Source organism: Petromyzon marinus, chromosome 30 (assembly GCF_048934315.1).
Source record: "Petromyzon marinus isolate PM22_M1 ecotype Great Lakes invasive population chromosome 30, UKy_Petmar_22M1.pri1.0, whole genome shotgun sequence".
Classification (NCBI taxonomy): Eukaryota; Metazoa; Chordata; class Hyperoartia; order Petromyzontiformes; family Petromyzontidae; genus Petromyzon; species Petromyzon marinus.
Genome location: NC_133696.1, coordinates 12,007,208 through 12,033,993, shown reverse-complemented (window position 1 = coordinate 12,033,993; position 26,786 = coordinate 12,007,208). Strand labels below are relative to the sequence as shown.

The 26,786-nt window shown below is 47.6% G+C and overlaps 1 protein-coding gene across 7 annotated transcripts in view; it reads right to left on the bottom strand.

Annotated features, from left to right (window-relative positions):
- Positions 1-26,786, bottom strand: part of LOC103091698 (semaphorin-3C) — a 415,462-nt gene that overhangs the window by 108,060 nt on the left and 280,616 nt on the right. For 2 of the 7 annotated variants that reach the window (XM_032963565.2, XM_032963568.2), the window contains exon 1: positions 1,703-2,110. The exons of the other annotated variants lie outside the window; for them this stretch is intronic. The gene's annotated coding sequence lies outside the window, so the exon portion shown is untranslated. Of the gene's footprint in view, positions 1-1,702; positions 2,111-26,786 lie in introns of those variants that run through there. 7 annotated transcript variants of the gene reach the window in all.

Below are 26,786 nucleotides of genomic sequence, written 5' to 3'. Positions count from 1 at the left end.
AGCATAAACGATAGCACATTCAAAATAAGGTGGCTGTCACTGATAGAATAAAAAAACAAATTAAATGCCGAACTCCGCAATAACGCAATAAATATACACTCGAATGCACACATACCACAGTTACTTTTTAAACGTGCACAACGCTAGGCCAAAACTGTGGACTATTGTTTGTTTTGTTTTAAAGTGCAGACTATCTTACATTCAGGTCCAATACACAAGGCGTACAATTTATAGATACCCCATTCAGTCTCACTTCCTTCTCAACAGGCGACCGAGGACAGTTGCTGAAAGGTCTACTAAGTAAGTCTCGGAGAGCGTTCGAGGTTGGAGTGTTCACATCGTTCTGTCATTTTGGTGGGGTCGTCCACAACAATAATATAATTATTCAAATGTATAATGCGGCATTCCATCCGAGGATGCCAAATTCGCAATGCATGGAAAGCAGGAACCAAAAACAGAGCCAGGGGCAACCCAGCACCATTAGTAGCAGCAGTAGCAGCAGCAGTATCACTAGACCAGGAGTAACACCATCAGTGGTAGCAGCACCAGCAGTAGTAGCAGCACCAGTAGCAGCAGTAGTTGTAGCACCATTAGTAGCAGCAGTAGCAGCAGCAGTATCACTAGACCAGGAGTAGCGCGAACAGCACCATCAGTGGTAGCAGCACCAGCAGTAGTAGTAGTAGTAGCAGCAGTAGTAGCAGCACCAGCAGCAGTAGCATCAGTAGTAGTAGTAACAGCAGTAGTAGCAGCAGCAGTAGCAGCACCAGCAGCAGTAGCATCAGCAGTAGTAGTAACAGCAGTAGTAGCAGCAGCACCAGCAGCAGTAGCAGCAGTAGTAGCAGCAGTAGTAGTAGTAGCAGCAGTAGTAGTAGCACCAGCAGTAGTACTAGCAGCAGTCGTCGTAGTAGCAGCAGTAGCAGCAGTAGCACTTGCAGCAGTAGTAGCACCTGCAGCAGTAGCACCTGCAGCAGTAGCACCTGCAGCAGTAGCAGCAGTAGTAGCAGCACCAGCAGTAGCAGCAGCAGTAGTAGCAGTAGTACTAGCAGCAGTAGCAGCACCAGCAGTAGTACTAGCAGCAGTAGTAGTAGCAGCAGTAGTAGTAGCACCAGCAGTAGTAGCAGTACCAGCAGCAGCACTAGTAGCAGCAGTAGTACTAGCAGCAGTAGCACCAGCAGTAGTAGCAGCACCAGTAGCAGCAGTAGCACCAGCAGTAGTACCAGCAGTAGTAGCAGCACCAGCAGTAGTAGCAGCAGTAGTAGCAGCAGCAGTAGTACTAGCAGTAGTAGCACCAGCAGTAGTAGCAGCACCAGTAGCAGCAGTAGCACCAGCAGTAGTACTAGCAGTAGTAGCAGCACCGGTAGCAGTAGTAGCAGCAGTAGTAGTAGCAGCACCAGTAGCAGCACCAGCAGTAGTAGCAGCAGTCAGCACTCGAGCAGTAGTAGCACCAGCAGTAGTAGCAGCAGTAGCAGCAGCAGTAGTACTAGCAGTAGTAGTAGTAGCAGCACCAGTATCAGCAGCAGTAGCAGTAGTACTAGCAGTAGTAGTAGCAGCACCAGTATCAGTAGTAGCAGCAGTAGCAGCAGTAGTACTAGCAGCAGTAGTAGCAGTATCACCACCGTCAGCAGTCAGCACTCGAGCAGCTCAGCCATCATCACAAGCCCTCTCCATCACACACACACACACACGCGCGCTCTTTTTTCACCTCCACTTTCAGGCGACGTCTTCTCTTGGCGAAACACTTCTGTCTCTCTCTCTCTCTCTGTGGGGGTTTCTTTTTGTTAAATAGTTTTTTTTTATCGTTTAAAAAATAATCAACAACTTCTTTCTACGTGACAATGTTAACGACTTCTTTATTCGCTGATAAAGAGATGAGCAGGAGGGAGGAGGTGATTGGAACAAAAAAAAAATTATAATCTAAATTCGCTTAAGTCCCACACCCCATCGGCGTCGTTCGCCGCCGATGCTTTTGCTCTTCACTGTGGACGCAGTCGGAGCGGTCGTTGCGAGGTGCTCAGCGGCAACGGCGGCGGCGGCGTTGCTTGTGCGGTTGTTGCCGCGAGGCGCGCGCCTTACTCCCCCACCTGTGACGCGGCCGCGCGCTCAGCTGCGAGGTGGTGGGCGGGGGTGGTGTGGGTGGGTGGGGGTGGTGTGGGTGGGTGGTGGGTGGGGGGTGCTGGCCACGGCGTGTGGGGAGGGAAATCGCGGCCCGTGGGGTACCCCAGAGGGGGGGTCGCGAGCAACGCCGCCGGCGGCGTGTTGTTGGGCAAGGCCCCAGGGCCACACGGAAGGGGAGCGATGGTTTTAGGAGGCGACAGCGGTGGGAGAAGGCCACGGGGCAGGCGAGTTGTTGATTGTGCGCTGGCACTAATTGTGGGCCCGTTGCTGCTCTTGTTGTTGTTGTTGCGCCGCCTCTTCGATGTGCCACTGTTTTGACCGTGAGAAGTCGTGGAACAACAAAAAAAGAGCTTCAGAGCTCATCGGATTCGTCCGGTCTAAAGACAAGAGTGTGATTCTGTGTGTTGGTGATGTTGTTTGAGGAGGGAATAAAACAACAACAAAAATGTCTCGCTTTTTGTCGGTGAATACAAAGCACAATAAGAACGTGGCCAGCAGCTTGGTCATTCCTACTGCCTGTCTCATAACAGAAACAGCACAGACTACGCCGACATATCGGTCAACCTCATCCGGTCGATGTAATCGACTTTACATTATCCCTCCTGTTTATACACTGAGCAACATTCGTCCAATTTCTATGGAAATCGAGAAAAAGTCGCTGAATTTGATGTTCATTCATTTTGGGGCGGGCCCGACAATTAAAGATATATTCTATAACCGGATTATTTGTTGCTATTAACAGAGAAAATAAATGAAAGCGTTCTCTGTACACAAGGATAATTACATTTTGGTACCCAAAAAAAATGCAAAATTAATTCTTGGCAATGGACATGATCCATTCTCTTTATTGCAAACAATATTAGCCAGCTTCTCTGGGGATCGTAATAGACTCCAGGATGGAAATAGTAGGGGTGCTGAGCCAAGCGGTTGTGAAGCAAACCACGAGTCTCACATCGGTGTCATCTATACGTTTCCATGGATACTCGCCTCATGTCTTCGTGCTATATTTAGTGGAGTGCTTTCTCATTTATAGCTCTTTGGTTGGTCCTTTCAGTTGCGTGCAATAAACACATGTTTCAACGTCTGTTGTTATTGTCATTGACGATTCGACATTATTAAAACGTTTTGATTTAAAGCTTTCGTGACTGCAGGGATTCATATTCTTGGTTCTTTCGGTAAAGTCACGTAGAAGGGAAACAATAAAATAATACAAATATAAAATAATAAAATTCTCACGACGTTTCGACTGCAACACAAGCAATCATCATCAGGTGTGAAAACCACAATTTTTTTTGTGGTTTTCACACCTGATGATTGCTTGTGTTGCAGTCGAAACGTCCTGAGAATTTAATTGTTTTATATTTTTATTATTTTATTGTTTCCCTTCTACATGACTTGCCGAAAGAACCAAGAATAATATTAAAACGTGTTTAAAAATCGCAGCCTCGTGGTGACCACAAATCAGCTGCTATTCTGAACGCTATTGATCAATTCGACTGAGTTACAAAGTGACCTGGAGTTACTGTACTCTAATTAAACACTGGCGGGTTTTTTTTGTTAACCGTCACGTAAACCAGGGACGTGCACTGATCGCAAGTGAACTCCCATCACGGGTTTTCTCATTCACGTGAAGCTGACGAGTTAACATATTCATTGGAGCACAATGGGAGAGTGGGATGGGGGGGGGTGTTTTATGATCAGTGGGTGCTGAGCTGTCGCCAGACCTGTTCACCCTGGCGGGCGGTATGGATTTCTTATCTGGAAAAAAAACCTGGGAAGGGAACTCACTGCCTGCCTGACCTGGGAGCCTAGCACGTTTTTTCTGTTAATTTTACCAGGTAAGGCCCACTAAAGTTGTATAGCTCTTTATCAGAAGCGACCTGACTATCACGAATGATAGCTCAACGAAGTGGCTTTTATCATGTGGAAATGTATAGCAGTCAAATACTCTAAACGCGTGTTTCACATCGCTGACATGAACGCCGTTCTTCTCTTGCACCACACCACTGCCATCAAAATCTCACTCATCATATTCAGCGCCTCCTTTCTGAAAACATTAACTGCCTCTCAGCTTTTGTCGGCTGCATATGATCTCGAAATATCCATGCTCAAAGTAGCAAAAGGCGGTGCTAATTCCTAATGGCAAATTATTAATGTCATTGCCAATGGTGTTAATTCCACATTCGTATGGCAAGAGGCAAAAGAATATCTCTATAAGATAACCACTGTTATCAAAATTGTACTAATTGCATTGGCCATCTTACTGTTAGATGCTCTATACTGTCCATATAGAGCATTGGCTGTGCTAATACACACATCATACAGATGTATATTTGTACACGGTGCAGCTATGGTAAAACTCAACTCTATTAATATTAATTTGGATTTAATGTTTCAAAGAGCAAACACCAATTTTAAAATGTTGATCTTGGCTTCAAGTTAAATCACGGAGACAGTTTTAAGGATTCAACAACAGTCGACAGGATGTGGAATGGCTCTGCTCCTCGCCACACAAGCTGCTGAAACAATAAGCCCAACCAGTGGGTTTCTTGATTCTGTTCCTCAGATTTATTCGGTGTGCCGCATTTAAATCGTGCACAAAGACATCTGTGTTTCGCCCCGATGCACTGTAAACACTGCCATTCTACTTCGCTCGCCGTTTGGCATCGAGTTATTTAATTTGTTTGAAACCATAACCACTGTATATTGCCGAAATCGGATGCATGTTTTTTTCGTTAGCGATTTAACGAAGAAGAAAAGAGCATTCTCAATGAGAGGGTGAATAAGATGTAGGTACATATGAACTTGAGCGACATAATGAATATAAAACTGAATGTTCGTACTCAGTGCTTGAGACGAACAACACAGTGGCGACGAGGCTTGTATGTACGGTATGTTGAACTTCTTTCGCACCGTACCTAGCCAATCGTGGTAATTCGGAGGTGTGTTGTATTTGAGACCTCGTGCATTACAACCCCACAGTGGTCACCAGAGCGGCCCTCGGTTGACCGCTCTTCATCCAATTGTCTCTCTCGCGCCGCGACTCCAGATTGGTTTTCTAGACCTCAGACGAGTTTGTGGAAGTGGGTCGAGCAAACAGGTCTTCATAGCTGCCAACCCATACGGTGTGCCCCTAATCTCCTACAGGGAAATTGAGTTTTCAGGTCCATACGGAGTACAGCCGTTTCAATACGGGCAAAAAACTTGGCTATTTGTTGGTGTTTCTCCCTTGTGACGGGACTTTGTAGGATGAACGTTGAGATTTACAAGGGCACGGGGTGACCAGTAAGATCTGCAATAAGGTAGGCAGCACTGATAAGGGGTGGACAGGTGTGGGTCTTGGTTGTGAGAAATGTAATCCCATGGTCGCCTTCGCATCCGATTAGCACGGTTGGCTACATACGGTGCGAAATAAGTTCAACATACATTCACGCAGCCCACCTATTAAGTGTCCTGTCGCACGACTAATGACCACCACTTTGGTCTTTGTTTTGTAGATCTTTACAAGGGGGTATATTTTCAACGGAAGGCATTTACGTACAAACGTGATGGCCCATTTTGAGAACTGTATCTAGTGCGATGTGTCAGGGGGAAATGCCACGACTGTGAAACTTATTCCACATGGGAATATTTCCAGGGCTGAAACAGAAAGGAAGCTGTGAACATAACGCAATAGAGGTATGATATACTGCAATATTATTACTCTAATTCATGTTTAAAAAAATTACACTGTGCTCCCAAACTGTAACAGTGGATGATTGTGTAATTTATTAGACTAAAAAAACCCCACAAATGATCAAGGTAAAAAAAATGTAAAATAAACGTGTTGGCCACTGGGACAATACTTTAAAGGGCAGTCTATTGTATACTCATATCAAAGGTAAAATAAATAAAAACGGTAAGTTCACCACAAATGAACTATTAATGTAACTGGAGCTTGGTTTACCAAAGCTTTTTTTCTCATAAATATTACGAAAGTATTTGTAAACTGAGGGAATAATTGCGTTTTATGTTCCCGTTTTTGGCATAAGAGTATTTTAAATGTCTTGTTCGCCGGTGAAAACAGTTGGTGAGGAAAAGTCCGTCGGCTTCGGCCTGCATTTTCAACGTAATCGGGCGCTCGCGTTGCTCAATAACCCCCTTGTGGAACCCCTTCCATCATTCCCATGCTGGCTGGATGGTCTCAGCAGGAATGTGAGTCCAAGTCCACACCCGGCTGCAAACCCAGCAAATCATACAAAGAGGGAGGAGTGGTTGGGAAGGAAGGGGATAAGGGGAAGGGTGCGAGGGGTGAAGGATGTATAAGGGGCCGGCGGGTGGAAGGTGTTGTGCTTGGGAAGCCTTGTGTGTGCTAGGGAGACACTTATCCAACATCCTTTAGGGCTGAACGTGTGTCAAAATCTGCGACAAAAAAAATGTCACAACGATTCTGCAGACACCTGTCGTCACCTGTCACCCCTGCTTCTGGCCTTAACAATTCAACTTGGATTTATAAAGTATTTAAATGTGACCACATCACAAGATGATGTATGAATAGTGGGGGGGGGTGGGGGGGAGACATGCATATATGTAGCGACAATGTGATGAATAGGGATATTTTGTGGGGTTTTTTTTTTCTTCAGAGAAATATGGCGAAAATGCTAAAGGCCAAAGAATACATTTATAGTGAAAGAGAGGGTGAGTACAGGTCATAGGGAGAGTCAGTCAGCGACAGAGGCACAAAGGAAAACTATAAACTGTTAAAACAAAATTTTGTTTTTACAATGTAAAGCTCACTGAGCTATGTAACTCTTTTTCAGAAGCGACCTGACCACAAATAATAGCTCAACGAAGTAGCTTATCAAGTGGGAAATGTATAGCAGGCAAATACTCTAAACGCGTCATGTTGATTCTAAATGTGGAGGGGAGCACCGGAGGACCCAGAAAAAAATCCACACCACCACGGGGAGAGATAAAATGCAAACTCCAAATCTACAGCAGGCGTCAGGGTCGGGATCGAACCCACGACCTCCTGCATACAAGGTGAGACAGTTAACATCTCCTAGCCACCAGGAGAGTGTTGAGTCGGGACACAAACAGCAAAATGGTCTTAACAGTGCAGGTGTTTGAGAAGAAAGAAATCCATCCAGATGGTGGGCAAGTCCATAAAGGCCATCACTGTGATGCATCACAAGCCAAGAGGCCAATGCGGGGACCATCATCAGTCTCCATAAGAGGTTTTTGGGTTACATCGCTTATATATAAATGTGTCGTTAAACCCGCCACCACCCGACACAGCCCGTTAGTAAGTTTTGTCACGTAAACAGAACATGCCAATTCGTTACTCGTGTAAGGGATGTCAGGGGAAGGATTCCCACCAAAAAGGAAGGGGGAGTGGGACAGTGACAGTGGAAGGGGGAGGAGCAGGTGAGGAGATATAAGAGAGAACGGGCAGGAAAAAGAGAGAGAATTGGTGGGAACCGGATCGAGAAGGCTGGGGACGAGTGTGGACTGGGGGAAGCAATTAAAGACGAACCCCCTGCAACCTGGTGTCGGCTCTCCTTTACACGAGTACAGCACACGGGTGTGTTGGAGAGTGAAACCACAATATTTACCATTCGAGTACCGTAATGTTGCGCCAGTTATTGCAACCAGCATCATCAGGCTGTGGCATGTTTGCTTACGTGACAAACCTTACTAATTGGCTGTGTCGGGTGGTGGAGGGTTTAACGACACATCGATATTTACGTGATCTAACATAACAACCTCTTTTGGATAAATTGCTCGCGAAAGCCTACTAGGTGTAAAACTAAAGTTAGTCTATTGGCAGTTCGTGTGTGGTGGGGTAAAGTCTGGACACTTCCGTAACTTCCAAGACATCTGGCAAGTGTGAAAGAGTAGGCCAAATGCCCTCTCGAGATGCTCTTCGGAGCTCCTGCTATGGGAGGGCAAAATTTTATCCAAAGTACAACGACTGCCAACTTCAAACACAAGTGGCATTCATGTTGTTGACCCCAGTGTGCTGCCTGCCCAGGATTTGAACTCGCAGCTTGCCATTTATGAGCTCACCATAGAAGCAGCGCAAAGCGTCGTTCTGCGTGCAATGAGCTGGTGAGAAGTCACCGTGTAGTCTGTTCCCCTATAACTCCACGTGTTGTTACCATAACGCCAATTGGATCGAACGCGTTTGAGTAAACGGAACTAAGAATAAGCGGTTGAGCGGCTGCCTCGGCGTAGCGTCATCACGCAAGGCGTTGGGATGCTGCTGGATGCTTCTAGGTGCCACCCACGCGCCTCGGTCCTTGTTCGGCCTGCAGTGCGCATCTCACGCGTTATCGCGGACTTTGCTTCACCCTATACAGTATTATCTATTATAACGCGATTTTTCCATAACGCGGTGTTCTTCAGGAACGCAGCTCCGGCGTTATAGGAGAACAGACTCGACTCGTAGCTATTGTCTGCAAAGCTCCGCTGGACCACCAAAGATGTAAAGAGGCATAGGGTTAGACCTCCTTTGCCAGTACCAAAATGTAATAATAGGGTTTTTCCCCTTTTTTTCTGGCAACACAACTGAAACCTTTTTACAAGGATTCATGGCTGCATTCACCACAATACCTGCAGTCAAAATGCAAACAAAAAACATACTATGATAATAGTATGTTTCATACTAAGAAAGCCGTCCCTTGGTGTGAACCAATCATTTTCAAGGACAATGCATATATTATCATACTATGTTTTTTGTTTGCATTTTGACTGCAGGTATTGTGGTTAATGCAGCAACATGAACCCTTGTAAAAAGGTTTCAGTTTTGTTGCCAGAAAAAAGGGGAAAACCCCTATCATTAAGGCATAGGGTTCTGCTGTCCACCTTGCAGGGTGAGCTACACAATACGGATGGAATATCGCAGCAGACAGGGTTAATGTTTAGATCGAAAACACTTTTCTTAAGAACTGCTTTTTGTGTTTAGTTTGTTGGCCTTCCCCGTGCCCCCCCCCCCCCCCCCCCCGATGAGCACGGTTTTTGCTACGTACGGTGCGAGAGGAGTACAGCGTACGTACAAACAAACGTACCAACGATCTCTCCCTTGTCTTGGGCAGAGAAAGATTGGCAAACTTTGAAAAAGCAATGACTGGGAATAGCAGTCGCACCAGCACAAAGACGGTCCATCAGTGGGGCAGTGATCACACCGAGGCTCTAGGCCAGGGGTCGGCAACCAAAACGGGAAGGCCTGCAATGTCGCTGTGCGGCGGTGAATTCGAGCCGGTGGTGGTGGTCCTCGATCAGTGACGGTCACGAAGCAGCAGCTCCTTGAAGAGCCGCGTGCGATTCTAGATTTCACTCCAGCGCTGTCCTCCAGACAGTCTCGTCCCTTCACCTGATGAAGGCCGCTTGTGTTGTGGCCGCAACGTCGTGATTTTTGTTATTTTATGTTTTACCTACGTGACTTTACCCAAAAGAACCAAAGAGTATAGCCCCATGCGACTCCGGAACCTCAGGTTGACGACGCCCTGCTCTAGAGATGCTATAAGAGATAGGGGAATGAGCCGTTTATTGGTGTTGGGTTTTAATAATGACTCGAGGCTTGCACACACAGCCAACGAAGCCGCCAAGCGTAGCCGATTATTCTTCATGTGCTGCGTGCAGTGTGCACAGCCCTTACTCCTCCAAACATTAAACATGTAAAGCGATTCAATTTTACAATCGTCACAGCAATGCGCATGTCATTGATTCGCAATCACACAACGGCAATGCAAGCACACACGCGCGCGCACTCTCCCACGGAGTAAGATGTGCCCTGCGATATGCAGATCACGTGACATTACCGAAAATGATTGCCGTGCAGCGATAGCGTGACAGTCGCACTCCGTCATACGACAGGAGAAGCTGAAGGGATTCTCCCAGACCCCGTCTCTCAGCCTTTGCTCATTACCTTTCGAACTTCTCCGCTGAGAGAGTTACGATTCTTCCCGACGATGCTGTGAAACTTTCTATCCGACAGCGTTCGTGACACCATAACTAAAACAATTATTCTCCTGCTCTTATCGGGAATGTGTGCACGTTGAACGTCTTTCGCGCTGTACGTAGTCAGCCGCGCTCAGTGTTTGGGAATGCCACACCGTGAGATGAAAGCGCATCTGGAATAGAGGAGCATCTCTCCATCAACACTTCCCATCAACTCACTTTATACCAACATATCAGGACGTTACCATGGCCAATGACACTTGTGGCACCCCACCGTGCCACCACTTACTTCCTTCTGCCAAAGCACGTGCCTGCTGTACAGCTGACATGCGACCTTCAAAGTTTAACGTGCAGGCTTTCGCGACCAATATTATTCATAATAGAGGTTTCTTGGGTTCGGTCGCGTAAATATAAATGTGTCGTTAAACCCGCCACCACCCAACACAGCCAATTAGTGAGGGTTGTCACGTCAACAAAACATGCCAATTCACTACTTGTGGTGGCGGGTTTAACGACACACATTTACGCGATCTAACCCAAAAACCTCTTATGGACCTTTAAAGCCTCGCCGTGTCTCCCACTCGCTGGCTTTAGGGCCTGACCTCTCAATGGCCACGCCAATGCGTGCTTCAGGAGCCCCCGCGCGAATCCATCGTACGCACGGCGCTCTCACCCAATCGCAGCGTGCTCCTTCCTCGTCCCTCACTGTGTGTGTCTTCAATGCTGTGGGGCATAATAATAATAATGTGGTCCGCTGACACACTTTGAAACTGTTGTCGTGACGATGATCCCATAACGACCCCATAGCGATGCACCCCGTAACCTGCACGGTGCGGCCCGCCCTCGTGACCGCTGCACAACGAGCGCCACCGTCTCTGCCGCCCCCGTCCGTGACCTCTTGTTTATCCATCTTGCTTGATTGACCTTGCACATCGTGGGTCTCCACAGTGTTTCACGTTCGCTTACCCGGCACGCTCCTCGTCTTTCCTCAAACGTCCAATTCGTGTTCTGGCCTCTAATAATAATAAGTCAGGAACATTCAGTATCGGCTTCTATGTCCTGGGCCTGATTGCTTCGCTGAGGAAACTGGGTCTGCTCGCTTGTGTTTTATTGCCAATATGGCACAGCACTGTATTCCAGACGAGTGGACTGCGCAGACCTGGTCATAGCAAGCAAATCCTGAGCCAGCGTAGGGAAGCTTCTATTTTCCAAAACTTTGCGTAACTATATTATAAAATAATGTTGGTATATTTTATTGCTTTACATTTGTTTATTATTTTATTGTTTCCCTTCTACGTGACTTTACCGAAAGAACCAAGCATACGAATCCCTGCAGTCACGAAAGCTTTTAAATCAAAAACTTTGCGTGACTGTGGAAGTTCTATTTTTTTCGAACGGCTCGGAGCTGAGTCTAAGGACTCTTTTTTTTTTCACGAGCGTCCTTTTAGGACGTCCTTTTAGTACGCTCATTACATCCTCTGCCGAATGTTTTTTTTTTACAACGGAGCAAAGTGGAGTACAGTACTCGTCAAATACCCACACGGACGAGGGGACAACATAAAACCCGCACAGGTCAACGACCCCGCGGCTTCTACGGTCTTCTACTGGCCCTTGAGACTGCGCCGGATGTGAGTATCTCATGCACGTGGCGACGCATCCGTGATCCACCGACCCCGTCTAAAGTGCGGGATCACAGGGTGATCCCCAACGCCAAATAATTTTAGCCGCTAACGATGCGTTTTTTTTTGTTTGTTCTTAAGATCTAAATTACAAATGTGCCATGCAGTACTTATACATTGCTGCAACCTGGTTCATGAACTTAAGGTTCACGTTTCAGTCAGCTCTCGGCAAGGCAAATCGTTTAAACCAAATATGGCGCGATGATGAGCGCTGGGGGCAGGGCACCAATGTCGTGCATTTGTCGATGGAACTTTATGATACTGAAGGCCCACTGGCCGAACGGACGCCTGCTGCCCTCCCCGCCTCAGCAAGCGCCCCTCTGGACTCGACCGCTCATGAAGCCGAGGGTCCGCGTGGTGGCTGCGCCTTGGAGTGTCCGGCAGCTCGGCCATCAACAGAAGCACCACCCCTCCCCGCCTCTCTCACTCGCTGGGCGACGAGGGTGGAGGCAATCATCGTCGAGTATAAGAGGGACAGCTGTGGCCACGAACCTACAGGGTTTATTTATCTAGCTAACCAAAACTATGGTGACTCGCGCTCACAGTTAAACGACGATACAGCCTCACGAAACTAAATGGTGCTGCGTATAATGCGCAAACTGTAGTAGATAGCTCCATGCGATAAAGAAAGTTATATAGTCATTGCTGGATTTAAAACAAAAATGTGACGTAAAAAAATTGTTTCGTCAAATTATTTAAAAAAACGGGCCAAACTTTTATTTGACGTACTGTTAGTTGAGTGAGGTGACTTATGTCTTCTGAATAAAACCTAAGAAATGTCCATGGGAAATGTCTTGGGCAACATTCACCTTGTTTATGAGAAATGCCTTTTGGCAGACGTACTGCTTTACATTTAAAGCAGGACATTGACACACACGCACACGTACTACACACGCTGCGTGTGTGTGTGCGTGTGTCACACGGTCAAGTGTCTTGGCCATTGCATTAGGTTGTTGAGAAGGAAGTACAGCCAGGCAATTACTTCATTGAGTGCAGAAGTTGCCATGGGAATGCTCTTTCTCAACACCAGCAAATCAGCCGTTTTCCGAGCTACATAGCTTCAAGCGGCCAAAGTGGCAATGTTGGGCAAGATGCCCGACTTCCTCAGTCCTACGCGATGTCAAAGCTGCCACGGACAAAGGGTGCTGTAAAAGGAGTGTTGCTAAATATCGCTCTCGCTCTCTCATGAATCCATCTCGACCACAGAGAAGAGGCCTAATAGAACATACCCATGGAGCAGCCCTTCAGCGTGAAAGGGGGAGGCTTGCAGGCTGGGGCAGTCAATGCTCCAACCGGAGCACATTCTCAGGAAGTGTGCCCTAGATGCTGGCATTTGGATTGAAGAAACAACTCTGGGAAGAAAAAAAAAACGGCTTCTCAAGTGCATGGGTCTCAACCACAGAGGCAGTGCGCACACAACCCACCCTACACTCGGTAACTTAATTTAATTTTGATCGTAGCCAGCTCTGAAAGCGGCACCGGTCCATAAATGTGGTACAGCATTTACCTACCACATTAAGGCGCATTTTTTCGTACTGTATTGTGGTCGGTGTAACGCCTTAACGCTGACCAATAAATACCCTAAGGTGCCAGTGTGTCTCTGAGCCTTTGATCAATGCCCTGAGGATATCAAATTGTCCCTTTGAAAACTTTGTGGAGGAATTTCCCAAGGGTGCCAGTTTGTCTCTCTGAGCCTCGAGGTTTAGCTCACGATGGCGAGGGCGCTTCAAGGCCTCAAAATGTCCAGTCGCACCTGTGACTCTCCCCCCCTTGTAAAGGATTCCTCCACCACGTGACGCAGATAAAGTGCAATGAGGTGCAGAACACGAAACGACAGCGGAGCGCACAGTGGATTACAGAGGCAGGGGAGGGTATCCCATTCAGGATGTCTCAACTAAAATTCTCGTTCACATTAAACATTCTTCTGATTGCAGCATACTACGTCATCCGCAGCATTGATCTCCATCGCACCATGATCGCTTCACGTTGCATTTGAAGCCCATTCAGTGCCTGTTCTGTTCGTTTGAGCAACACTCTGCAATTACCCTTGTAATGTTTATATTGCACCTGCATGATAACCGAAGAGCATCTGGCCTGGCCTGCTGGCAGCACGCTCAACGTTGAGTCCGCTTGGCACAGGATGACAAGGAACGTTCGTGCAGCAAGCATTGCATGCAGGGACTGTTGCTCTTGGCAGGGATCTGACGGCATAGTGAATGGGCCAGGATGGTGGTGAGCTTGCTCTCCAATCAAGTGTATGCACGCATAGATCAAATGCACCCCGAGAAGCCTCTCAAATTGATTTAACATTCCGGAATGAATGTGCGTTGTCCTTATCAAGCAGCTCTTATGCAAAACATGCTGCTGGTTCTTCTTTTGTAAGGCTGATGTAGAGGCAGAGCAACAACTTACAATTTCACATGCAGGTGGTCAGGCCAGATAACAGCGTCAGGAGCAGCAGAGTGTATCATCATCGCTGTGATGTCTCCTTCGTATTTGTGGATCGAGGCATTGCATCGTTATACGTCTGTTCTGGATGACCACAGTCGCACACTACTGGAGAGTTTAAACATTTCCAATTGTGCATCAGGTATCCGCATCTGCCATGGTTTGTGCAGTGGATGCGGTATAGGGTGGACCATGAGCTACGTGGAAGATCAAAACCAGGCATCTTCTGCGTTGGGTCTTTCACAGATCCCTGGTTTTGATCTTCCACGAAAACTGAATATCATGAAGTCCTAAGCCTTGTAGTTGATGGCCAGTTAAAACATATATACATGGACGGATATATATTTGAATGAGATATAACGTCTGCCTATTTATTTTATAACTTGCATTCACCATGACGATGCTAACTTATTATTTTTCGATGCGAATAAAGTGAGCTCGGATTGTTAATAAGGGGTGCAGGCCTCTGCATTGTCCTGATCTGCTGCGTAATAAGTGGCTGTTAACTTTTGTACGGCACTTGCACTTTGTGACTTTGGTTTGCACAGCGTACGGGGGGAGGGAGAGAGCTTGTCTCCAAGCTGTGTGAATGCCAGAGCACCACGTATATCAGTAAGTCAGTATGTTGTATGTATGTTGTGTTGCATGTACGTTGAACTTAATAATATCTTGCCAGAAGGTGGCCTCTGACTAGGCATGTATGTGGGCGCACACATACATGTTTATGCATGTCGAACTCTGGCTGTCCGCCCCATGATGCGAGTTGTAATTACCGGCAAAACGTTGTACGCCAATTGTAAATGTTGTGGGTTTTACTCTCCAACACACCGGTGCGCTGGACTAATAACGAATTGGCATGTTTTGTTTACGTGACAAAGCTTACTGATTGGCTGTGTCGGGTGGTAGCGGGTTTAACGACACATTTATAGGAGGTCCCATGATAGGAGGTCCCATGATGACACATTTATATTTACACGATCTAACCCAAAACCCTCTTATGGATAATTTTGGTCGCGAAAGCCTACTAGGTGTAAAACTAAAGTTAGTCTATTGGCAATTTGTGTGTGGTGGGGTAAAGTCTGAACACTCCCGTAACTTCCAAGACATCTGGCAAGTGTGAAAGAGTAGGCCAAATGTCCTCTCGAGATGCTCTTCGGAGCTCCTGCTATGGGAGGGCAAAATTTTATCCAAAGTACAACGACTGCCAACTTCAAACACAAGTGGCATTCATGTTGTTGACCCCAGTGTGCTGCCTGCCCAGGATTTGAACTCGCAGCTTGTCATTTATGAGCTCACCATAGAAGCAGCGCAAAGCGTCGTTCTGGTGAGAAGTCACCGTGTAGTCTGTTCCCCTATAACTCCACGTGTTGTTATCATAACGCCAATTGGATAGAACGCGATTGAGTGAATGGAGCTACGTCGCGCAAGTAGGAATAATGACTAGTGCAGCACACCGGTGCATTGGAGAGTAAACCCACAACAACATTTACAATTCGAATACCGTGACGTTTCACCAATAATTACAACCAGCATCACCAGGCTGTGGCATGTTTTGTTTAAGTGACAAACCTTACTAATTGGCTGCGTCGGATGGTGACGAGTTTAACGACACATTTATATTTATGCGATGTAACCCAATAAAAACCTCTATTATGGATATGTCGAACTTCTTTCGCACCGTACGTAGCCAATCGTGATAATCGGGGGCGGGGGGGGGGAGATGCGGAAATCGCCCGCACACGTGCGTGATTCAGCCGAGTGGCACTTTGGTTTAAAGCGGGCAGTCGTGAAAATTCCAAATTGCTATGGCGTGGCGCGAGTGGGCTCCAAGGACAACCACTGGCTGACTTCACACAGCCCTCGAGAAAGTGAAGGGCCCGCGTAAGCGCTCGAGCCGCGTGTGGCGCCCAGGCGAACTCGCCGCGGCCTCGTCCCGCGCCAGCCGGAGTGTCCACTCGTCGACGACGGGGTTCAAGACGTGGCAAGCACGCCAGTAATTTTTTGCACGCGGATAGATCGGTTCTGGCCAATCACTATTTGCTTTGCGAACGATTCGAATAAATACGTCCGATGTTGCCCACGAAATGTTTTGAGCATCGCTGGTAACAAGCTAGAGGATTGTAATCAGGTGCGCTGATAAGAAAGTTACAACTAGCAGAAGTCAACATTCCTCGGATTGCAGGCCCCTTATCTGATGGAACAAAAACTGGCTGCAGTTTGGAACAGAATTGTCCACAATTGCATGATGCAAAGTAAAAAGAGTCTTTGAACCACGTGGAATGACACAAAAATAACTTTGGAGAACCCACTAGAATGCATACATGTACAGCTCCCTGTTCTAGCCAAAAGTGAAAGTGGTCTCTTGCTCAAATGAGTATTTACACAGTGCACATCTATTTACAGCCCTGAGCCAGTGGTTGAAATTCCTCATTCCTATGACAAGGGTGAGTCTATCCATAAGGACAACCACTATTGACTTCCTCCACAATTGGGTACTTATTTTGTTGACCCCGGAGAGATGATGGCCTGAATCAGTGCCACTGGTAGCCTTTCGTGCGGCCCCGGACAATACACAAAAGTGAAGACACCGCCCATCATCATCATCATCGCGCTGTTGTCAAACCCAACAGTGGTTTCAAATGTGTGGCGGCCCTCACACTGATGATGCGTTATCGGCGAAAGTGGCCCCCGACCTCTGCAAATTAGTGAAGAACACTGGGCTCAGTCAACCCCCCCCCCAACGGGGAACGGAACTTGCAACCTGTCCAAATGCGAGCCACTTGCTCGCTGGCTGAGCCACCCGGCATTTCATCGACGTGTTTCCAAACGTTGGCAATAGAAAACGTCAGCGCAGTAACTCCAGCGGAACGACCGTGAGGGTCCACGTACTTCCGGGGACATTTTTTGGGATATTTTGAAACACGCATGCTGCAACAGATACCAAACGAATGCAAACGTGATGAATCGCGTTTGCAATACGGCGAGAGAGAGAGAGAGAGGGGCAGCTCTTAACACTGTGGCGTAACTCAAGATCGGAATCTTGGGCGACACCACAAAGGCTGGCCCAGAGGCATGTCTGAGCGGTCTGGGCAAACAGGAAGGGGCGGAGCGGCGTCGTCCTTGGTCAATGTCCACGCACCAAGGGCTGGAGGAGATGTTTCCTCAACAGGAATGAACATTTTTTGTTTAAGGATTTACAGGAGGTGTGAACAGTGGGAGGTGGCAGCTGGGGGGGTTAGGTTTCTGTACAGGACGTGGATCTCTGTGCAGACCTTTGTGGAGGTGCCTGGCCAGCTCCTGAGCCAGGGATAGAAGGGACGTGGTGGGGGGGGGGGGCTAAGGTGAGAGGTCACGTGGAGGTGTGACGGCAGGTGCCATAGGTGTATCGGTTACAGTCGCGTCATATCACCGTGGAGAACCCCTGCGGCCGCGCCACCACGAGGCGGCAGCTGTCTCGGCGAGAGGCAACGTTGTCCGCGGTGCTCACCGGGTGCTCCTTGAATGTCCAAAATACGTTTCGTGGTTGGGATCGTTTCTTGTTGTCGAATTGTGCACATCCCGCGAAATGTTAGCCGATTCGAGGGATGTATTTTTTTTTGGGGGGGGGGGGGGGTTTGGGGGCTTGTTTTAATAAAGGGCCACCCGAGTGCGTACTCGTGCATTTGATTGCGCATTGGCTACAAGATCGTGTTATCAACATCTAGCAGACTGCTACAATATGTGCAGGAGGTGCAAGGAGCTGTGTTTAGTATGATTTTAAGCACAGTAACCTCATCATCGTGTGTCGTAACCAGCGCACCAAATCCAATTCACATGGCGTGGTTCTCGTTAATGTTCCAGACAGAACACAAACCGCAAAAGGCAGACAAGCGCATTGCTGCCACTGCCATGAATACGTGTGACGGGAAATTATCCAATAGCTTCATGCCAATAGTCCAAGCTTGCCGCTATTTACACGTTGTTTAAGGAACTGACTGAATTTAAAATTGGAAGCCCCCCCGCTTTGGAAGCCTTAAAGTTAAGTTGCCATGAAAACTGAAATATGGAAATGCTAATTCACGAGGATATTTGAAAGAAAAATATTCAGGACAAAGTTTTGCATCTAAACAATGTTAACGGTTTACGATATGTAACAACACTTAATGGAATAAATGTCAACTTCTGTTGGAAAAGGCGGCCGACCGTGGCGGTTTCGTCGATCTGCCCGTTTTGATTCCCGGCCACGACCAACATCAGTGGCAAGCGGCATCAGAACCAGCCCTGGGCCCTCGCCTTGACCAGCGTACACCGACCAGAGTGAACTTAGCAGCATGGTCCAACGGTGTGGTCAACCAGCCCCCATGACCGGCTAGGACTCCATCAAAGGGCTTTATTTAGAGGGACATTCATGGCACAATTCAGAACAACCTCAGGTGCTGAGTGAACAATGACGTTAAGTGTTTATTTGAAACTTTCGTGACTGCAGGAATCCATACTCTCTGGTTCTTTCGGTAAAGTCACGTAGATAGAAAAAATATAATAGAACACGACGTTTTGGTCGCAACACAAGCGTCCGTCATCAGGTGAGAAATAACTCTTGCAGCCACAAAAGCTCAATCGTTGGAAGGGCGTGATAAACCACGTCAAGTTTAAACTACTGTGATTTTCACTCACCCACCCGTGCTGTTTCTGCTTACTGATTCAAGCTACAAAACCCCTCCCGCGTCTATATAAAGCCACAACAGCAGATCATTCTTTCTTAACTGATGACGGACGCTTGTGTTGCGACTGAAACGTCGTGTTCCATTATTATTTTTTCTATCGACGTGACTTTACCGAAATAACCGGAGAGTACGTCGAGTGCTAGATGTCTATTCCGACCGTCTTATATTTTTTTTCTTTACACGGCTGACGTGCACGTAGAGCAACAACGACAGTTTACAATAACACACACACACACAATCCAAGTGACCCCACTATGGATACTTCATAATACACGGTCTAGAAAAAAAAAAGGCCGTTACGATATTAAGAATTTGCAAGCTGCGGGGAATGTATGTGAAGGAAACCCTGTTATAACATATCCACAAAACTGGCTAGACCTGATTGCGAGCCAAAAGCGGCAGACACTAAGGGTACTTTGTCATGATTAAGGCACCGAATTAGTGCGCTGAGTGATTACAAGTGGGGTTTCATCTCCAGCCATGCTGGAGAGTGGGTCACCCACGTCACTGCCAAAAGGACTTCAATCCCCTTTTGAAAGCAAAGTGGCCAGGTGAAGGCACTGCCAAGCACGGATGTAAGCGCGCGCAGGTGCAGCCTGACGTTAATTAAATCTTAATTCCAGGCCCATGATGTTTTGGGCTTTGTCCAGCACAAGTTTGCCTGGACACGTGAGCCTTCGTCGTTGAAGAGACCCTTGTAAATATCACTTTTGAACACGATGTTTCCTTGATCAGTGGCGGCACCCTGCATCGGTCTTTTTAGAAGTTATCATCGGATGGGACTGGTTGGATGATCGCGGCCGCTTTGAAAACTCCGATAATAATAATATGTTAGCAAAAAAAAAATTACTTGCTGGCAAGGAAAACAACATTCTGTTCTGCGTGCCAAAACACTCGAGCTAAAATGCGAAACGACGTGAACGTACCACTGACTTCCCAAAGAGGGTTAGGAGCTAGGGGTGCGGTGGGGGGGGGGGGGGGGTGGGTGTCTGGGAGGGAGTGCCCCCTGTAAGAGCCATCGCTGCTGAGCGCTCCTCGGTTTCGGTCGTGCGGCAGTCGCGGAAACAATTGCGATCTCAAGAGCCTCGCAACAATTGGGGTAGAAGGCTGCTTTGCAGTGGAAAGATTCCCCCTATTCGATTTGAGACGGGAAGCATTCTGCGCTTAACTGGACAGCACATGCCTGCTGCTGCTGCTGAGACCATGCAAAGGGGCTGATAGGAGCCCAGCCTGCACCATCTCGCCCCCCCCCCCCGCTGGTCCCGTTGAAGGCTTAACACCCCCTCTCTCCGCCGCCGCTCTAAATTCTTATTGTCAAGTCAAAAACATGTTTTGGTACAGCCTTTTACTCTTATTCCACAGGGGGTGAGAGCCACAGAGGAATGCGCCATTGACATGAGCTGATCGCATCTCTAAGCGTTCGGTTCGGCGTTCAACGTTCGTTTCAAGTCTGACCGTGTCGTGCCCAGGGTTTTTGTATGCTTAGACTATTTGGTTGCAGTGCGTACGGATGTACGTTGAACTTCTTTCGCACCGTACGTAGCCAACCGTGCTAATCGATGGTGCGGGGGAAGGACAGAAAGTACCGAACACAAAAAGCAGTTCTAAAGCAATGGGGTTTTAATGTAGATGTTTGATATAATGATAATAATGATAATGATGATAATGATAATCCACTCTGCTAAGCTATCATTTGTGATAACCAGGTCGCTTCTGAAATAGAGCTATATAGCTCAGTGGGCCTTACCTGGTAAAATAAAAAAACAAGTACAATAAAAACGTATCCCCTGAAAACAAGGCCATGCTACAGGACAAAATAAATATCAATAAAGGTGTGCATATCAATAATTGTAAAACATATTAAATTACTGCGTAGGCTTCTGCGGTTGTGCTGTATACCTCCCGGCATGATTCAAGTTAATTTTGTTGAACCACATGTCCTACCCCCGCACCTCCGATTAGCACGGTTGTCTGGGTACCGTGCCAAGAAGTTCAACGTACTTAAAGTACATACAACTCAAGAGACCATGATTCGAGTGTCATTTGCGAGAGTGGGATGTGGTCACCAATAATGACACAGGCAAAAATTAATAATAAAGTACAGCAATGAAGCAGAGCAGAACTTGCAGCATGGGGAGTAAAACGTCGGACATTGTGCTGAACAACGTGCGCTTGGAACCAGACATCTCGGAGGACTATGCCAATCGAAAAAGCTGAAGCCTGCAATGTTGGCAATGATGACCTTGGTCTGACTGTTTTTTTTTTTCCTTCAATCGAGGTCACACATGTACGCGGCCGCGCTGAAGTGACATTGTCAGGAATTTGACGCCACTTTGCTATGCGCAAGTCAATAATGAAGCTGCTGCCTGCACTGAAAAGGCAGCTACTGGGCTCCAATTGTTGGCAACGCAACAAATGGCTCTCCCTCCCCCCCCCCCCCCGATGCATAATCACGGCCGGCAAGGCCAAAACAGTCGAGACTACAGGAGGACATCAAAAAGCCTCACGCAGCAAATACAACGTGGATTTCACCCCGATGGTTCCGAGGCCATCGTGGCCGCATTTAGCCGGAGTGGCGGATTTGCTTTCACAGCTGGGGTATTGAGCACGCGGCAGCACACAGCCAACGGCGCATTCGCACCCGGACCTATCGTCACGGCGACATCTTCCCCGCTTCAATTGCGAACAAATTAGCCTCAGCCGTTAGATGTCCTCTTCTAGGACGCGTGAAAGTCGCTTAATTTTCTCCTTCTGAGACTATGCAATTATGACATTCACACGAGTGTATGCATGCACACAATTGTGCATTCGTTGGTACATTGTCACGTAAAAAGCAGATATTTTGACGTTCATGTGCAAACTAAGTGGACGATGCTGGCCCAGTGAAACGATTTGTTGAGCACAATGCACACTGCGGTTAACTCTTGAGAGCGCTGAGCTCCCAAAGGGAATCGTATGAGCACACCAGGGGCTTAACAAAAAAATGAGATTTCAAAACGAGAGCCCCGCAGCTGGGCACGCAGAGTTGGCACGGTGGCTCACTTCCACGTGAAAACAGCTGTTTGCAAATTTCAAAACAGAGGAATAGCGGGCGAGCGTTTGTATCCATAGAAGAGACATTTCAAGTGTAAATATATTTTTTGAAGTCGTGAAGAAATTATTTAAATGTTTGTTTTTTTGGTTATGCACTTACGTGTTTTTTGTATGCACTTAAAACATATCATTATTATTATTCGGATAAACAAAACAGGACATGGATGTGTAAAGTGAGTCAAGAAGACCGTGCCCAACACAGAATGGCAGGAGGACGGAAACACCTTGGCTTGACCCTTTAATCCCAGAGGTGCACAGGGGTGAAGCCTACCCCGAACAAGCGGCACGGGTTTATCAAAACAGCTTCGGAACGAGTCGGCTTTAAGGCAGGTCCCGTTAAAATCCTTCTGACTCCGAACAAGAAGAGGCTAATCTAGAAGATAACACTAATCCCACACTCAGGAAGTTTATCCAAAATCTCCATTCTCCCATCGGGAAACACAACGGAGCCCGTTTGTTAAGCTCTGGTACAATATACACTCTAGTAGTCTAGTTGGTAACTCCATAAAGGTGCACAGGAGGGCTCTGGGTGTCAGTGCTATGGAGGTCCTTGTATGTCTGTATATGTGGGGAGCGGTAGTGTGGTGGTTAGCACGATGCGCTACAAACCCCGCAACCCGAGTTCGATTCCCGCTCACGGCCAACGCCAGTCACGATTATCTGAACCGGTGCTGGCTTTCTCCTAAGTCCGCTCTGTCTCAAACGAGTACCCGGTGCGATGTTTAAATGTCACCACTTGGGAGACAAAGGCGGCCGGGCGTGGTACTGGCCACCCACCTCCTCGTGTGTCGTACCAGCCTTCATAGGTGCTTGGTAACAACACTTGCCCCAACAGTCTGTGGAGGCTATACGGGGGATCTTTGTCTCTGGATATGCAGGGCTGTGCACCATGTTATTGGACTCTGCAGGGATCTTCGAGCTTTGACAGCGCAGACACAAGCTTCCGTCCTGCTCTTGCGCTGACTCGTTCTCTCCTGAAAAAGTAATCTCATGGACGTTTTAAGCGAGCCCCCGGCAATAGATAACTGCACGGAATCACCTCGAGCATGCTGTGGCTTGGCTCTCCAACACGCCGGTGTGACAAACCTTACTAATTGGCTGTGTCGGGTGGTGGCAGGTTTAACGACACAAAAACATATGCAATTGCACATTGTAATGTACGTACAAAAAAAAACCGTGTTTTTACCAAAATCGAAAAAAGTCTTTGCTTGGAAAACCACACCCAGGTTTTCACGTGCAGATAATTGGTCACAAGCAGAAAGGCACGTGCTCATAACATCTCTCCGTTTTGTTTCGAATTGTAGAAAAAAAATTGTTTGCAATGTTGCATCATATCAAAAAGTGTCTGGATCCAGTCAGAAGCATTGCTGACCTCCAACAAAGTGGTATTCATGAATGATGTGGGTTATGCCATTCATTACGATGTTGACCGACCAGATAAGGAGTGGCCAAAAGTTACAAAAAATATAAACAACATTGCGCCAATTACTCGTGCCATTATAAGATCTACTCCTCCCCATGCCAGCATTACCCAATTGACTGCTTGGAATGTTGGGCTTGGCATTCTAAGTGTGGTGCGTGTGGTAGGCCCTCTCCTCGATTGACAATTCAACGTCTATCTGTATCCTTTTCCGTGACAAATTGGCTGAGCCGGGGCTCCCCGTGGAGTCTTCTTGTTGTCTGTGGCTACTCAAGAACCCAGAGAGAAGACGGTGTTTTTTGCTGTTGTTGTCAGCCCCTAAGCTTCCCACTGCTGGGGGGGGGGAAAGGCCTCCCGCTAGTTTCGTCCGTTCTCTCCTTCCCTTCGCTGATCCTGTCCCGGTGGTGCCCTGTGAATACTTTGATTTCATCTCGACCACCTCTTCCCTAAGCTTAATATTCAAGTCCCGCCGTCTTTGCTTATTTTGCCTTCTCTTGATCGCTGCTCCACGCTTTATTATTATTTTGTTACCCAGAGAAGATATGAACCATCATAAAATATTCATCACGACCACCGTGTCTAGAACAAGATCAAGTTATTGTCCAGAGAAACGGAGTTGTCAGCCGTCCGTGTACAACGTGTTCCACGACGCATGCATTGTGTGCATGGCATGGCCTCGCAAACGAGTTGGTGTTGGACTCTCACCAGTGCTCAAATGAAGTCTCCCTGATTTGGGGTCTTGTTCGGCTTAATCTAACGACGTAAGTGATAACTGTGGAGCATTAAAAAAAAAACTTCCTTTGGTTTGTAACATCACACGCTGCAGCTATGGGGCTGACACGTTGCATTCGGTATGTGGCAGTCACTGGGCAGTGGTTCATCTCTGTTGGCTAAGCCGGTGGGTGGACATTCCACATTATTATGGTGGGAGACAGTCTTGTGTCTCGCAGTGTGAAACGCTGTGTAAAAAATGACGCGATAATGGTGGCAAAAAATCAGAGGCCGAATCCAGCACCACAGTGTTTTGAGGCAGACATATATTTTTTTCTAATTCCGACTTCTCATGTGTTGTGAATTATAAAAAAAACAAATCCACCCAAAACCCATCAGATAAGTTTGGCTTTTTTATTTTATTTCATTCCGAGTAAGGGTCTCGGAGATATGATCGGAACTAATGGACACATACTGACTGTGCAGTTGTGCCATCTCTAACTTGTGGTAATAAAACGCCAGTTCAAGAGATAAGGGGAATCTGTTGAGTAGGATATTTGTGGATGGTTTCTGACAGGTCGGCCCATAGAGACGTCTGGAACTTATGTCTCATTGCTCTCGGTCTCAGTGTCACTCGGATAAATGAATTACACTCCAATGAAAGCCACATGAAGCTAACACAAACCACTAGCTTCGACCTTAAATTCCACCAATTGGAGCTTATACAACTAGACAACAATTGGGGAACGGGCATTGTTGCAATTTAGTGAATTATAAATTAAAATGGATTGAGGGGGAGGCGTAAAAACAGTGCCGTCTAAACTTATAGCTGTTGAAAATGCTTGCAGCTATTCATATGGACATTGTGAGTGAAGTTCACAAAGCAACCATCCAAAGCTGCGTGCTCTGTAACAATCCGAGTATGTACACTATGTACTCACAGTATGTAATTTAATTTACCATGAGCACATGCAATATGTTATTCATTTGAGCAAAGGTCTGCAGGAGCACATGTCACGCTGCTTACATGCTCTGTCTGAAATCAGCACAGCAGAAAAAATGAGCAGCAAGTCACTCCTTACCAATAATCACTGTTTACCGATAGTCACTGCTTACCAATATTCGCTGCTTACCAATAGTCACTACTTGCCAATATCTTCTTGGTTCTTTCGGACGACAGTTCTGTTCCTTCACCTGAAGAAGGCTACTTGTGTTGTGGCCGAAACGTCGTGAGAATTGTATTTTATTATTTTGTTTTATTGTTTTATTCTCATTCTACGTGGTGACTTTACCGAAAGAACCAAGAAGATGAATCCTTGCAGTCACGAAAACTTTAAATCGATACTTGCCAATAGTCACTGCTGGCCAATATTCACTGCTTACCAATAGTCACTGCTTACCAAGTCACTGCTTACCAATAGTCACCACTTACCAACAGTCACTCCTTACCAATATTCACTCCTTCCCAATAGTCACTACTTACCAATAGACACCGCCTACCCATAGACACCGCTCACACACTGAATAGTCACTGCTTACACACAACGCCACAAATCTCCCGCTCGCTAAAGAGGATTGCAAACCCGAACAAGATGCCCCTCTGCTGCTGCTGCTGTTACACAGCCCGTGTTGCCGGCAGCAAATGGACAGGCGCTACAGGGGATTGCAGGAGGCGATGGGGTCCCAGGTATTCCCCACTACGCCGCCGATGGCGATTTCAGGTGCAACGTTTTAAGTCGTGCGCTGCCTGGGCAGATTGTGTACCCAACAACACGGCCGTTTGCCCCCAAGGGTGCCTCCAAAATGGAATTCCGTGCGCTGTGCTCGCGGCGCGATAGAAGGCAACACGGTGTCCTTGCACCCTAAGAATGTGGCACACGGCAGCGGTAGCGTCGGACAGGTGGCCAGGCTTGCGGAGACGCTGATCGGTGGCTGATTAATGGGCACGGCCGAGCGAGGCGGCGTTGCGAGGGCGGTGAGAAGCTTCGCCCCGCCAGGGCCCCTCTGGGCTCCGCGCCGTCGCGAGCGGCCACGCGGAGTCGCGCGGACGACGCCGCCGCCGCCGCCGCCGCTCTGGGACGCAATGCCGCACGGCTGCGCGCGTGGCGTCGCGTTCGTGTGTGTAGGGAGTGTGTGTGTGTGGAGTGTGTGTGTGTAGGGTGTGTGTGTGTGTAGGGTGTGTGTGTGTGTAGGGTGTGTGTGTAGGGTGTGTGTGTGTGTGTAGGCAGTGTGTGTGTGTGTAGGGAGCGTGTGTGTGTGTAGGGTGTGTGTGTGTGTAGGGTGTGTGTGTGTGTAGGGTGTGTGTGTGTGTGTAGGGTGCGTGTGTGTGTAGGGTGTGTGTGTGTGTGGAGTGTGTGTGTGTGTAGGGTGTGTGTGTGTAGGGAGCGTGTGTGTGTGGAGTGTGTGTGTGTGTGGAGTGTGTGTGTGTGTGTGTGGAGTGTGTGTGTAGGCAGTGTGTGTGTGTGTGTAGGGTGTGTGTGTGTGTGTAGGGTGTGTGTGTGGTGTGTGTAGGGTGTGTGTGTGTGTAGGGAGCGTGTCTGTGTAGGGTGTGTGTGTAGGGTGTGTGTGTGGAGCGTGTGTGTGTGTGGTGTGTGTGTGTGTAGGCAGTGTGTGTGTAGGGAGTGTGTGTGTAGGGTGTGTGTGTGTAGGGAGTGTGTGTGTGTGTAGGGAGTGTGT